The following is a 15,534-nucleotide window of genomic DNA, read 5'->3' as shown; positions in this document are numbered from 1 at the left end:
TGTAAATGAATTTGGAGCATAGGGTGTGTCCAATAACCATACAGTTGCTGGTTCAAACCCACCATCAGCTCCATAGGCTTGAGATGATGTTATCTTCTCCCATAAAGATTTGTAACTTTGAAACCCCATATGCTTTCTATATGTTGGAATCAACTCAATGGCAATAGGCTTTACCAGTAGGTGATATTGCTACAAAGCTACATTGTCTACCAGTGGGACATGATCTGCTTTGTCCAGGAATGAAATCCTTTAAGAAGGTGGGGAAGGTGTGGAGAGGAGGGGAGGAAGGGGGAACCAATCACAATGGTCAACAACAACTACACACACACACACACACCCTCCAGGGGGAGAACAACAGAAATCATGGGAGAAGGGAGACAGCGGTTGATATAAGATATGAAAGATACATTTATAATGTATCAAGGGTGGGGAGGGGAGGAAGGGAAAAAAGAGGAGCTGATGCCAAGGGCTCAATGTGGTGAATGTCTAGAAAATAAGGATAGCAACACTGTACAAATATGCTTGATACGATTGATGGACGCATTGTTGAGAGGTGCAAGAGCCCTTAATCGCTTAATAAAATGATTAAAAGGTCTTTTAAATAAAAAAATTAAAGAAATAAAAAGAATTTGTGCCAATCACTTGTGGGTTTAAGCTTGGTAGAACAATGTAATCACGGGTTCCAGCAGCCTAAAGGAGCACACCAAAACTAGTAGAAAAGTATAGATGAGATGCACTTTTTTGCTTGTCTCCATGTTCAGCTAATGAAACCACCTTAAGTTGCATTTTCCAAAGCATATCTTATGGGACACAAACCCAGTACTATATTCTGAAAAAAATCTGGAAAGAATAAATTCCACAATATTAAGAATTTTATTATGACTTTCAGTATAGAAAATTATTCAATTTGGTTTAACTATGTGTTTCTCATATTAATTTAATAAAATCATTTTTTCCCATGTGATCCCTGTTCACATCCCATGAATCCACTGCTTAAAAGAACCAAACATAGAATGCTATTGATCAATTTGTTGTGATTGCCTAATGACTAAAGGAGAACATTTTAAACTAGAGCTCAGAGAGTTACATCATTTTTCTCAGAATAAGCACTTCTTAAATTTCCATCAGAAATCTTTGTTTTGGCAAATCAATCTACTTATTGGGAGAAATTAGACTCTTCTGTCTCCTACTGTTGAGGGGAAGGCTAGTTTACGACTCTGCTAGCTTTTCTAGATAGAAACATACCTGAGCGTTCCTTTCTGGGAAAAAGCATGAGAAGAGGGTATTTCTTATCCTTGCCTCTCTCTGCCTTTGCCATGGCTTACCCTATTGGTGAGATTTGGCTGAAATCATGTTCTTACCTGGCCTGGGCTCTTAGTTGTCTTTTTTTTTTTTCAATGGGTGCTCTTCTAGATATTGTAACAATCCATATTTCAATTAGATCAAGCATAATTGTACAAATGCTACCACCATCAGTTTCAATACATTTTCTTTCTTCTTGAATTATTTGATATCAACTCCCCTTTACCCCTTCTCTCCCCCACCTAGCCCCCAAGAAACCTTAATATTATTATTACTATTTGCCATACCTAATACCATCCATGTTCTATCTTGAACTCTTTGTGCTGCGGACAGCAAAGGCCCACGCGGTTGTGAAATGGCTATAAGTACAACTCTCTCCTCCAAGAGGCCCTAAATTAAGGTTTGGGGGAGAGTAGGCCACTCCTGGTGGTCTACATGGTAGATGGTTTTGGTGCTAGCCAAAATGATTGGAGGTCCAAGAACACCCACAGGCTGTTCATGAGAAAGGCCTGGAGATTTACTTCCAACTAATCTGCCACTGAAAACCTTACTCAGCCCCACATAAGCTCACCATGAGTCAGAACCGTCTCCACGAAAACCGGCTAGTGAGAGTTGTGTCATGAGAGGAGGAGGGTAACAAGAAACTTAACTTGGTTCCCACACCCAGATTGCACACTCACAGAGAAACGTTGACTGTGGAGAGTGGAGACCAGTTCCCTACCTGAATCCTCACCTGGTTGATTGTGTCTGTTCCCAACTGGGTTCAGAAATCAGACATGAAGGGGAAAATAAAGAACTGGCATCCTCCAACTGCACCACGTTGTGTCCTTGTAAAACCCTTCAATAGTTAAAAATGGCTGTGCAGCCGGTCACCCTGCAGCCATTTCTTCTCCAACTCTAATCATTCCCAATCCTTTCCCTTTGGTTCCCCATTGGTGCATTTGCCAACACTATTTTTGTTATTGTTGCTGTTGTTCTTCCCTGGTGAGTTTCCAACTTTCCAATCACTTAAAAAAGTAGAGAGCCCCAAATTAGGATCATTTTCTGAGAGCCTGGATTAACCTGAGCATCCATCTAGAAGGTTGGCTGGCCCCTGCAACATTTTGTGTTTAAGTAGTACATGCAAAGTACATCCCCATGCTCTGTTAGCTTTCATAACAAATGATTGGCACCAATGACCCTACTCTTTGGTTTATTATAATTTGCATTTCTATACTGTCAGGATACTTAGCAGCCATTTATGAAGGTGGACCCACCAAGCATTTCCCTCTAAATATAACTTTGTTCTGTTTGTTATATCTAAGTGCTTTATATTATATGGTTTTCTATTGGATCTTAGTGGGCTTGTTTTTAACTACATCTCAACAATAATTACATTTGTGTTGCCCTTTCCCATAGTTTAGCATAGGAAAAATTTTATTCATTTTAAATCTTCAGCATAGTTACTCAATCATTATAATTGGTGTTTGCAATACAATTCCTACATACTTCATCTTTTTGCTATTTATAATCTTTTTTTTTTTTTAAATCAATTTATTGGGGCTCATACAATTCGTCACAATACATAGATCAATTGTGTAAAGCACATCCACACATTTGTTGCCCTCATCATTCCCAAAATTTTCTTGCCTCTTGGGTTCCCGGAATCCCCCACCCTCCTTTTTTTTTTAATTTTCCCCCCCTCCCCTTCCCTTTCCCCCATGCACCCTTGATAATTCACAAACCACCACTGTATCTTATATCACACTGTCCTCTTAAGAGTTGTGTGTGTGTGTGATATTTTATCTACAGGCAAATCACTTTATGGTTTTCAAATTTTAGTGACCCCATGTGACAAAGTCCAATCACCCCATATATACAAGGGGGTACCAAAAAAATCAGAATTTTTTCAAAGATATGTACTTAAATTTTCTTATAAAACAACCTTATTACGGTTAAAGTACTCTCCATTACACTGAATACAGTTGTCAAATCAGTGATTTCTTCCTTGGAAACACTTTTCAAACTCATCTGTTTTAAAGGCTGACATCATCTCTCTCATTTTTTCTTCACCTCTTCTACATGGTCAAATTGCTATCCTTTCATGTGTCAAACTTCATCCATGGAAACAAAAAGATGTTGCACGGAGAAAGGTCAGGTGAGTCAGGTGCATGGGGCAAGGGAAGCATGTTGTTTTTTTTGCCAGAAATCAGTGCACTGAGATGGCTGATTTATCAGGTACACTGTCATGGTGGCAAAACCAGTCCCCTGTCTGCCACAAAGCAGGCCTTTTTTGTCACACACGGTTATGCTATCTTCTCAGAACCTCTAGATAGAAAGCTTGATTAACTGTCTGACTTGGTCGGACAAATTCCACTCACATAAAAAACACAAATGAGCATTGGTTTTTTGCATGCCCCCTTGTACATTCTTGACTGTCATCTTTATGAAGCCAATCGCCAGGTTCTCTCCTGTAGAGCTGCTGGGCGGGTTCAAATGTCCATCTTTCATGGCTGAGCCATAATCAGGACTCCAGAGGCTGATCACTCAACTGTCGTGGGAAGAATGGAAGAGAGAGCAAATGAAAAACAACATTGAGCACAGATTCTGTAGCTCCTCATTTGCTGAGGCTGAATTTTGTCTTCCTGTTTTATTTATTTTTTAAAATACCCACATGAACTTCATAATGCGGGAAGGTTGTGCATTAGATAACAAACTATTTCTAATACTTTATATTATGAATGACACTCCTATGAACAATTTGTTCATATTTATCTTTCGTAGAAGAAACCACTTACTTATAAATAATAGTGCTTTTAAGGCAATGGGACTTACTAACAAAATTGTTGCAATTTTCAGTCCTACTAGAAAAGTGCCACGTGAATTCATGTAACAACCCCAATGCCCAGAGAGACACATACCATAAACCCCACTGCCATCCAGTAGATTCTGATGCACTGAGACCCTAGAGGGCAGACATGAACTGTTTCCTAGAGCTTCGGAGGCTGTCATTCTTGACCAGAAAAGACTACACATTTCTCCTGCAAAGCAATTGGTGGATTTGAACTGCTGATGTTGCAGTCCAACACATATCCCAGCATACCACATAGGAAGTTATGTTTGGACATGGGTCCTAGACTTTTCAATTCTAGACTCGGTCCTCTTTCTACTTGAAAAGTCTGTTATACATATAAATAGGAACCTGCAAAATGGTTAAATTTTAGTGTCCATTTCCTGAAGTTTATTCTTTATTATAGAAATGAAAATACATTTACTATGGAACATCTTCAAAATATAAATGAATGAAGATAAATAAAAATTATGAGGTAACAACATTTTGAAATATTCCCTCTGTCATTTGTATATATACATATGCATATATATTTTATAAAATTGCGACTATTATGCAGACACTATATTGTATCCTGCTTTTTTTCTTGAAAATATACTGTGAATATTTTTCCCATGCACATAAATATGTATCAATGCTATGATTTTCAAAGGCTGCAACGTATTTTATTATTTATAATCGTTGCTGAATGTTCCATTGTGTGGCTGTAATAGCATTAATTTGTTCATTTCACTCTTGCTGGACATATAAACTGTTACTAATACTTTGCATTATGAATAGCACAGCTATAAACAATTTGTTCACATTTCTGACTCTTCTTTCAGGATAAGGAGTCACGAGGATAAAAAGTATAGTACTTTTAAGGGACAGGAGACTTGCTGACAAATTGTCAGAATTTGCAACCCTACGGGTAGTGTGAAAATTGCCAGTTTGACTACCACTGCTTCTATATTTGATTGTCTGCTAACTCTGTGGGACATGTGTCCCCCAGATCACAGACTCAGGAATATGCATGTGGGAAACGGGGGAGAGGGAGTGTCTTTTCCAAAAACATTCCCACTAGATGACAAGAGCCTTGCTACCTCCAGTTATCCTATGGCCGTTGGGAGGTGGTCCTCTGACATGACCAGACAGGGACCAAGCAAAGTCCTTGGTCATCCACGTCTAGATTCTGACAAGTACTCAGGCATATGTCCTCTTTGGTCCTCCTTTGCACATCATGTGGTTCGGACAGGCAGCAGAAAGCTCTCCTTTGAGGGTGGACGAGAGGAGGGCATAGAAACAATGCCCTTTCAACAGCATTTGGACGTTTGCTCACCTGCTAATGTCCTTCTCCTTCCTGGCCCCACAGACTCTTCTCCTCAGTTCTTCTCTTCCCTAGACATACTTTAGCCTGAAACAAACACTTTCTTATTTTAAAAGTTGTACTCACAGTGTTCTAAATTTTAATAAATCATTTTATTGGGGACTCGTACAGCTCTTATAACAATCCAGCCCTCCATTGTTCAAGCACATGTATTCATATGTTGTCATCATCATTTTCAAAACATTTTCTTTCTACAAGAGCCCATGGTATCAGCTCCTCATTTTTTATTTTGTTCCTCCACCCTCCCACCCTCATGAATCCTTGATAAATTATACATTTTTATTGTTTTCATATCTCACACCAACTGCTGTCTCCCTTCACCCTGGGTGGGGGTGGGGTGGGGGAGAGGGATTATATGCCAATCATTGTGATTGGTTCCCCCTTTCTCCTCCCACCTTCCACCTACCCACATGGTATCACTACTCCCATTATTGGTCCTGAGGGATTCATCTGTCCTGGATTCCCTGTGTTGCCAGCTCTTATCTGCACACGTGTACATGCTCTGGTCTAGCCGAATTTGTAAGGTAGATCTGGGGTCACGTTAGTGCAGGGGGAAGAAACTTTAAAGAACTAGAGGAATGCTGAATGTTTCATCAGTGCTATACTACACCCTGGCTGGCTCATCCCTTCCTTGTGACCCTTCTGTGAGGTGGTGTCCTATTGTCTACATATGGGTTTTGGGTCTCCACTATGGACCCCCACCCCCCGCCTTGTTCACATTGATATGATTGTTTTGGGTCTTCTGATGAATGAAATCCTATCCTGTCAACATCTTCTGATCACACAGGCTAGGACGCTTCTTCCACGTGGGCTTTCTTGCTTCCCAGCTAGATGGCTGCTGTATTGACATTTTACAGCATTGTTTTTTAAAATATCTGATAGACATTTTTTTAAATTAGGAAACACTTCAAACAGATTAAAGTACCTACAGTAGTATAACAACTACTCTCATATCCACTACCCCAAATATAAGAAATGTTAATTTACAAAATGAGATTCAGGTCTTGTTTTCTTCTTAAGAAATAAAATGCTAGAAATGAAACTGAAGCGTGTTATACCACTCTTACTCTATTGGCTTCCCCTCCTCCATCACCGGAGATTGCTAAAATCCTGAGAGCCCGCAGGCCCTTTCCATTCCCACGGTTATACTTTTGCAATATTCCTATGTTCAATGAATGACATTTTGCACTATTTTGTTTATAAACATAACATGCAACACATTATTACACATATATACTTTTGTACCTTGTTTTTATCAGTATTTATAATTGTTGGTGGGTCTACCCATAATGTAACCTATAAATCTAGTTCATCCCCATAACTTCTACACAGAACCCCATGATATGACTATAACACAATTTGTCCTCTCTTGATTTATGCCTTTGGTGGGGGCAGCTTATTTGGTTTGGGTACAAAAATGAATCTCTTCCAAGAAGCTGTCTTCCAGATTTCTTAGCACAGACTGGGGAGTGTTTCCAGCACTGCATCAGTTTATTGAAACATTCCAGGTGGTGTTCCATCAATGCCTGGAGCCCTGTATTTTGATTATACCTTCAAAGTGAACTTCTTCCTTCAATGCCATTGATTTTTTGGTCATGTGCTACCTCTTGAAATGATCGAACATCAATCAATTATTTTTTGTCAGTGACTGTAGTTTTCCATCTTATTTTGATGCCTCCTACTTTGTTCAATATTTTCCTCATAGAATATTTTGATATTGCATTTGAGGTTTTAAATTTTTCTTCACTTCTTTCACCATGAGATACGTGGAGTGTGTATATGTGTTGTTTCCAGGGTGACCGGAGGCTTTCTCACTCTAGGGCTTTGTACATTTATTTGATTATAATATTTTATTTTCAGTTCTGGAGCTGCCCTTTGATTTTTTCTATTCAGCTCTTTTACCACAAGATTTCTTCCCTTTGCTTTAGCTGCACCACGTTCAAGAGCAAGTTTTGGAGTCTCTGATAGCATTCACATTTGTCTTTTATTTCTTTCCTATTTTTCTTTTCTTTTAAATCATTTTATTGGGAGCTATTACAGATATAAAATTCCATAGTTGCATCACATCAAGCAGTATTGTACAGTTGCTACCACTGTCTGTTTCAAAACATTTTCTTTCTTCTTGAACTCCTTGATATCACCTTCCCCATATCCACCCTCACCCAGGAACCCTTTTTATTTTGCCACATGACCTTTTGCTTTCTTATATGATGGTCTATTCCTGGCTGTCATCTCTTAAGTGATATGACCTTGGATCAATAACGCTCAAATGTGTCACATCTATTTGTTCTTAAGATGGTCTCTGAAATCAGGTGAGATCCATTCAAGGTCATATTTTGGCTCCCCTGGACGACCTTTAATTGTCTTCAACTTTAACTTCAATCTATGTAGGAGAGTTGATGGTCCACAGTTGTCCTCCAGCCTTGTTTTGGCTGATGATATTCAACTTCTCTATTGCTTCTCCTCAGAGAGGTAGCAATTTAATCCTGTGTACCCCATCTGGCAAAGTCTTCATGTATAGTCGCCATTTATGCTATTGGAAGAAAGGTATTTGCAACGAATATGCTGTTATTCTTACAAAATTCTATCATGAGATCTCCAGGTTCATGTCCATCACCAGGACCTATTTCCAACGGACTCTTCCTCTTTTTTAAATACAATTCTTCCTCTTTTTCAAATGGTTTTTAAAAAACGAATTCTTCCTCTTTTAAAATTAACCGATTCTTCCTCTTTTTTTTTCTTACAGGGGGCTTTTACAAGTTTCCCCCTGTATGCTCTAGAACATTCATAGATACATTTGCAGTGAAGGTAATGCACCTATACATTATAGCCTGTCAAATGTGTGTGTGCGTTTGTGTGTATGTAGAGTCCCACTGTTCCACCTATACCTACTCAGCCTGTGTGTCTATACAAGCATCTACCTGTAGATCACTACTATTGCAAGAATTTTGTATAACCATTTTAGATCTGTTGCCTTTATCTCTTGCAAACTTCCCAGTGTCTTCCTGTATCTCCATCATTTGGTCCTAAATCTCCCTCTTACTGCATATTACCTTCTCCTTTACCCAAGTTACCATTTTTCTGCCCTCTAGCCAGTGAATTCCCATCCCTCCATTCCCCTCCTACTCCTTGTACACATTCAAACAGTATTTCTTGAGTTTGGAACCCTCTTGGGAACATTTTACAATCTTGATCTCACACAATATTTGTCCATTTGTGATTGACCATTCAGTCAGCCCAATGTTTCCCTCGTTCATCCATTTTATGAGGCATTTCACAGAGTCATTGCCATTCTGTAATGTTGCTTAGTATTCCATTCTGTGATGGCCCCAACATTGACTTATCCATTCCTCCACTGATGGACATCTGCTTGGTGTTGTGAATAGTGCTACAATAAACTTGAGAGTGAACATATCGATTACCATCACAACACTTATTTCTTTAGGATATACAAGTACGGGTATTGTTCAGTCACATGGTATTTCTATCCCCAATTTTTGATGAAATACCATAGCCCTTTGCATGATATTTCTATCCTTTTATAATCTTACCAGCAATATCTGAGGGTTCCAGTCTCTCCCTCTCTCTGCACCCTAGCCAGTATTTGTTGTTTCATTTTTGTTATTGTTGTTTTATTTTACTTTGCTATTAATGCTGGGGCAAAGTGACAGCTTATTGTTTTAAGTTGTGTGTTTCTAATGGCTAAGGAGCCCTGGTCGTAGAGTCAGCGAAGTGTTGGGTTGTTGATCACAAGGTCAGAAGTTCGCACCACCATGGGGAAAGAGGAGGCTTTCTACTCTGTGAAGACTTATGGTCTCAGATAAGAGCTGGAAATACAGGGAATCCAGGACAGATAAACCACACGAGATCAATAAGAGTAGTGATACCAGGAGGAAAGGGGGGAAGGTGGGGGGAGAAAGGGGGAACCAATCACAATAATCTACATATAACCCCTTCCCTGGGGGACAAACAACAGAAAAGTGGGTGATGGGAGACATCAGTCAGTGTAAGACATGAAATAATAAGAATAATTTATAAATTATCAAGAGTTTGGGAGGGGGAGTGGGAGGAAGGGGGGAAAATGAGGAGCTGATACCGAGGGCTCAAGTAGAAAGAAAATGTTTTGAAATGATGATGGCAACAAATGTACAAATGTGCTTGACACAATGGATGGATGGATGGATGGATGGATGGATGGATTGTGATACGAGCTGTATGAACCCTCAACTAAATGATTTTTAAAATAAAATAAAATAAAAGATTTACAGTCTCAGAAACACACAGAAGCAATTCTACTCTGTTCTAAAGGATCACAATGAGTCAGAATTGACTATCAGCAGTGAGTGAGTGGTAAATGATGGCAAGTATTTTTTAATATGCCCCCCACCATGGGGATGAACAGCAGAAACATGGATGAAGGAAGACAGCAGTCAATGTGAGATATGAGAACAATAATTCTTTATAATTTATCAAGGGCTTATGGCGGGGGTGGAGAGGACCTGATACCAAGGGCTCAAATAGAAAGTAAATGTTTGGAATATGATGATGGCAGCATATATATATATATGCTTGATACAATTGAAGTATGGAATGTTATAAGAGTTATAAGAGCCCCCAATAAAATGATTTTTTTCAAAAAGACAAAATGGACAATATATATATATATGTTTATATGTGTATATATATATGTTTGTTGAATGCCTCAATGCTTTCCTTGGTGAACTATATCTTCATATACTCTGCCCATTTAAAAAATTGGGTTATTTTTCTTTTCTTGTTGAGGTGTTGAAGTTATTATAAACTTCAGAAGCTAGTCCCTTGTTTGATTTGCCATTGCCAATTTTTGCCTCCAGTCTTTGGACTCTCCTTTTACTATTCTGGTGAAATCTTTTGATGCACAAAAGGGTTTTGGGAGGTCCCAATCATCTAGTTCGTCTTCTGTTGTTTGTGTGCATTCAGCTTTGCTTTATAATGTGTTTATGTTATCCATTAGGGACCCAAAGTCTGTCCCTATTTTTTCATTGGTGATTTTTATAGTTCTAAGTTTTATATTTAGTTCTTTGATATTTCTTGAGTTCATTGTTTAAAATATGATATGAGATATGTGTCCTTTTCTATTTCTTCTGTAAATGGTCAATTAAAACCCTGATACCAGATCACAGGGACTAAAGTACTGAATTTTCTCAAGAGTGAAAAATGGACTAACTTTTCAAGATTGGGGATAGGGGACACAACTAATTTACTTTTTCTACTGCAGAAAAAAGACAAAGGCCATATATATGTATTGTAATTTCATATATAAATGCCAACCCCACTGCTATCAAGATGATTCTTACCCATAGCGAATTTACAGGGCACAGTATAATTGTTCCATAGCATTTCCAGTTCCCAAGGCTGTAAATCTTCAGAAAGCATATTGTGCTTGTACACACATGTGTACACATGCATATGCACATGTAGCCCTGGGGTGTAATAGGCCACATGCATTAGGCTGCTACCAGCAAAGTCAGTGGCTCGAATGCACCAGCCCTCTATGAAAGAAAGATGGGCTTCCTGCTGTGGTAAAGATTCACAACCCTGAAACTCCCAACGGGGCAAGTTCACACATCCTATAGGGTCACCGTGAGTCTGAATCTGCATGAAGACAGTGCATTTGCAATATATATATATATATATATAATTTCCACCAGCACTGCCATTCCAACTCTCTCTATGTATCCAGAAGCCCTGGTTCCTGATGTCACAATGGGTAAAGTATTAACTACTACCTTAGAAAGATCATATACAACTTTTCTATGTTAAAATCAAAAGGAGCCTTGGTGGCGTGGTGATTACATGTCAGGCTGCATACCACAAGCTCAGTGATTCGAAACCATCAACTGCTCCATAGGAGAAAGACAGGGATTTCTACCCCTATAAGAGTTCCAGTCTCAGAAACTCACAGGGGCAGTTCTGCCCTGTCCTAAGAGGGTTGCTCTGAGTCAGCACCGACTTGATGGCAGTGAGGTTAGTTTAGGGTTTATATTAAAATGGACTCAAGTATTGTAGATTTTCACAAATGCTTTACTTTTCTACAAACCAGATAACTATCAAAGGAAACAATTGTGTTGTTGTTTTTCTGAGTCAGTCAATTTTCTTTTCATTCATTCAATAGCTACAAGGTTGAAACTGCTGTGTTGAACACAGAGAAAAGACAGATGGAGTAGAGTTGTACTTACTGGTCTGTAGAGTCATTAAAAGGGATTGATATTAAAAAGTTCCTTTTCCCTAGTCTTGGCCACGTGGCTGTGTCAAGGACACAACAGAACTAGTAAGAATAATAAATATTAAGATTAGAATATGCAGGACAATTTGGATAACTCAGAGACAGGTTTAACTGAAATGCACATCTAGATCAGTCTTCAAAATGGAAACTGAAAATTCTAAATGAAAACATTAATGTTTAGACTCCAGGGTCAAGAAGCCTGCTCAGGGGTATGCATGACAAAATCCCTTTACAACAAACGCAGAGAAAATCAATACAAAGAAAAACAGAGGAACAAACAACAACCTGACTCACTGGCACGGCGTTGCCTCTGACTCGGCGCCCTTTCGAAGCTTGGCTGTGCGTTTCTGCGACTGCAACTCTTCATGGGAGTACTGTGTCTCCTCTGGCTCCCAAAGAGCAGCTGGGGGTGAATGGACGACTTGTGGCTAGAACCCCAGCGCATAGCCCGCTATATTCCCAAGGCTCCTGAACAGGAAAACAAGCAGGTAAAGTCTTGGAAGACAATGTAATAGTTAAGTAAGCTGAACTAGCAAACTGCGAATCCTCCATGGCCTGGGCTATGGGTACAGACGGAGAAGGGGTGGAATAGGATGATTCTCTGCATCCAAAAAGAGGATATGGGTGGGGGGGGTGGGGGGCAGCCAGCTCTATATCTCCAGGAGTCCCGAGTACTCAGAGGATGTACAGGCCCATACATTAATTAGCAAGTAGACTGGGGCTACAGAACTCAGATGAGGCATTTTCTTTTTCTACTTTCTTTCTTCCCTTTTTTGCAACTTTTATTCCTAGCAGGACTGACAACTTTTATTCCCATTGCTACCTGTGGCCCAAGGCTAACAAAGGAACAAGAGTTCTGTTTCTTGCTTCCAAAACTTGTTGGGCAGTGGGAAAAAGGTCCAGAGCTACAAACTCCCTGCAGCTCCCCCTGATTGACATACCACCAGGGGCTTAGAGAAGAGTCCCCCTAAACTGCACGATTCTTTTTATATTGACAGATTTATTTAGTTGTTTTTCCTGTTCTGTTCTGTTATGGCTTTCCTGCACCACGTGACAGCGACAGGACAGCTATCTGCACAGGACCCAGCCGCTCCTCCACCCCAACAGGGACAGCTGGTGCTGCCGAGATGCCCAATCTCCCCACACAAAAGAAAGGCAGTGACGCCAACAATACACAGAACCAAAGGAGTTATCTGAAGAAGAAATAATTCAGAAAATCATGTCCAGATACTTTCAGCAGATGGAGAAAAAAGATCAAAAGAGTTGTGAAAAAAAAGCAAAAAATTAGAAACCTTACAAGCAAGCAAATAGAAAACATTAATGTTCAACAATTTTAAAAATATAATAAAATATGTTCAAAGTTTTCCAAGATTACTTAATAAATGTTACGATGTTGCTATTTTAAAATGAAAGAAATATATGTATACTGAGAGGCTTCAAAGAAATGATAAGATACTTCATTATCTTTTAATTACATGTTTTTCATAAACTTTTTGCATCTATCCTCATACACAGTGATCCATCTATAGCACATATAACTCCATAAATGCAGATAAATAAAGGATTTTTGTATTTATATGCATGTGTGCTTAAGCTTATGCCTTAGAAGACAAGGAAAATATAATAAAATGTTAAAAATACTTAGCTGATAAATATGATGACAATTTTGTTTGTTATCTCCCACATTCCCAAATTTTATAGAGCTGTACACTCATTACTTTAAATTTTCTTAATGTGTATGTACAAGTAGAAGAAAGAAGTAACTTTAGAGCTAATTGCTTATTGTAATGTAGTTCAGTAGCAATTGCCTTTACTATTTTGCTGCATTCCTTTGTTAGCTGGAAAAGAAGCCAGCTTCCCTGAGAGCTGTTATCTGCGGTTGGCAGTCAGGAGAGCTAGAGAAGTTGTGATAAATGCAGATGAGCGGTTGTAAAGCGGACCTTTGTGCTGGCTTTGTATAGAAGAAGATCCATTCACAAAACAGCTGATTTTGGTGTTTTGCTTTGTTCTTTTCACTGAATCAGGTTACTGGTGTGATCAATTGAGCATAACTGATTCATTAAGATGACAAAAAAAAAGAGAGATTTAACTAAAAGTAATTGATCCAATAGCCACATGTAGACATAGAATCAATTTCAGGATCAACATAATGAGAAAATCAAGGTAAATACTTGTTTGGTAAAGCATATTTAAATGTGCTTTGGAACTGGAATAGACTATTCCGTTTTGTTTTGTTTTTTGTAGACCAGCAATTACTCTAATTATTTTAAGATGAATATTTATGTAGAACCTTTGCTGACAGATAAGATGTTTTTTAAAGCAATTGTTTTGACAGGTTTTGTATTTTTATTTCATTTTTTCACTTTTGACTGGTAGCAGCTAGCCAGTGACTTAAGAGAATGCGGTATCACACGCTCTCTCCCTCTCTCATTTCCCAAACCAGCAGAATGCTCAGCTGGGTCAGGAGGGTCGTCCTGTCTCACACACACACACACACACACACACACACACACATTCTGTCGACAGGGGGATTCAACGGTCCCACATTCATTCTCTTTATTGCTGCTGAAATAATTTCTGTTCACAAGATTATTACTTCTGAGAACTTTAAATGAAAGACTACAATAGTTAGAACCGAGTGGAAATAATTATTCATAAAGAAAAAATTAGGTTGAAAGTCATAATAAAGCCTAAATCACCTTGGATAAAAATGAACTGATGCCACGGATTAACATGCATAAACACGCTGGCAGCCACTAACATGCTAATGAGCATGAATGAGTATTGGTAAAATCATAGAGTCTTGGTTGTAAATTAGATGTTATTAAATTCATTTCCATTTTCATTGTGTACACCTGCCCAGAGAGTGGCCTATGTTTTGTTTTAAGACTAAAACCAAAGGTTCCTAAATTTGAGTCTCCTTCTCTTTCCCAAAATACCCTCTTCCAATTAGGTGTGTGAGGTCACTCTTTGTGTTGAGCATTAATACTTGCTGTTATAGATTGGCTCCTGTCCTCAAAAACAGGGTTGTTAACCTTTTTCCACTCTCGACCCCCTTTTGCCTGAGAAATTTGTGAAAACAGGCATTGCCAGAAATAACTTGGATTCCTTATGCATTTGATTTTCAATTAATTTTTGAACGTTGCATGTTCAGAAATCTTTTGTGGTTGCCAACTTTTTTCTCACCCCCCACATTCACTCATGCAACCCCATATAGGGTCCCGACTCAACCTTTGATCAGCTTTCCTCAAAAAGAAACAGAGTCTCTAGTAATGTTATCAGCTAAGATGAAATCGCACTGAATTGGGTGGGGCCTAATCCATCCTGAATATTGTCCTTATAAAAGAGTTTAAATACAGAGAGCCAGAGAGAAAACCACTACGTGAGATGGAGCCATCCTGTGCCCACAAGCCAAGGACTCCACGCTGAGACATGCAAGAGTGTAAGATATGACAAAATAATAATGTATAAATTATCAAGGGTTCATGAGGGAGGGGGAAGCAGGGAGGGAGGGGGAAAATGAGAAGCTGATGCCAGGGGCTTCCGTGGGAGCAAATGTTTTGAGAATGATGAGGGTAATGACTGTACAAATGTGCCTCATACAATTGATTTGTGAATGGATTGTGATAAGAGTTGCATGAGCCCCAAATAAAATTATTTTTTAAAAAAAGAATGCCCACATGGCCAGCCCCACTATGAGACATGATGCCCCTCACTGACCCATGGCCCTGAGGGGGACAACACCAGAGACACAGTGTGGGAATTGCACCC

At 39.1% G+C, this 15,534-nt stretch overlaps 1 long non-coding RNA gene across 3 annotated transcripts in view; it reads right to left on the bottom strand.

Moving 5' to 3' along the window:
- Positions 1-3,573: 3,573 nt before the first annotated feature.
- The window catches only part of LOC123521048, a 34,506-nt gene continuing 22,545 nt past the window's right edge, over positions 3,574-15,534 (bottom strand). For all 3 annotated transcript variants that reach the window (XR_006679536.1, XR_006679535.1, XR_006679534.1), the window contains 2 exons: positions 12,049-12,231; positions 3,574-3,832 (listed from right to left, as the gene is read on the bottom strand). This is a non-coding gene — a long non-coding RNA (uncharacterized LOC123521048). The remainder of the gene's footprint in view (positions 3,833-12,048; positions 12,232-15,534) is intronic.

The sequence above is a fragment of the Echinops telfairi genome, unplaced genomic scaffold (assembly GCF_000313985.2).
Source record: "Echinops telfairi isolate 266 unplaced genomic scaffold, ASM31398v2 ScPeMD7_7469;HRSCAF=8507_0, whole genome shotgun sequence".
NCBI lineage: Eukaryota > Metazoa > Chordata > Mammalia > Afrosoricida > Tenrecidae > Echinops > Echinops telfairi.
The sequence above is the reverse complement of the archived record's forward strand: the minus strand, read 5'-3'. Positions and strand labels throughout refer to the sequence as shown.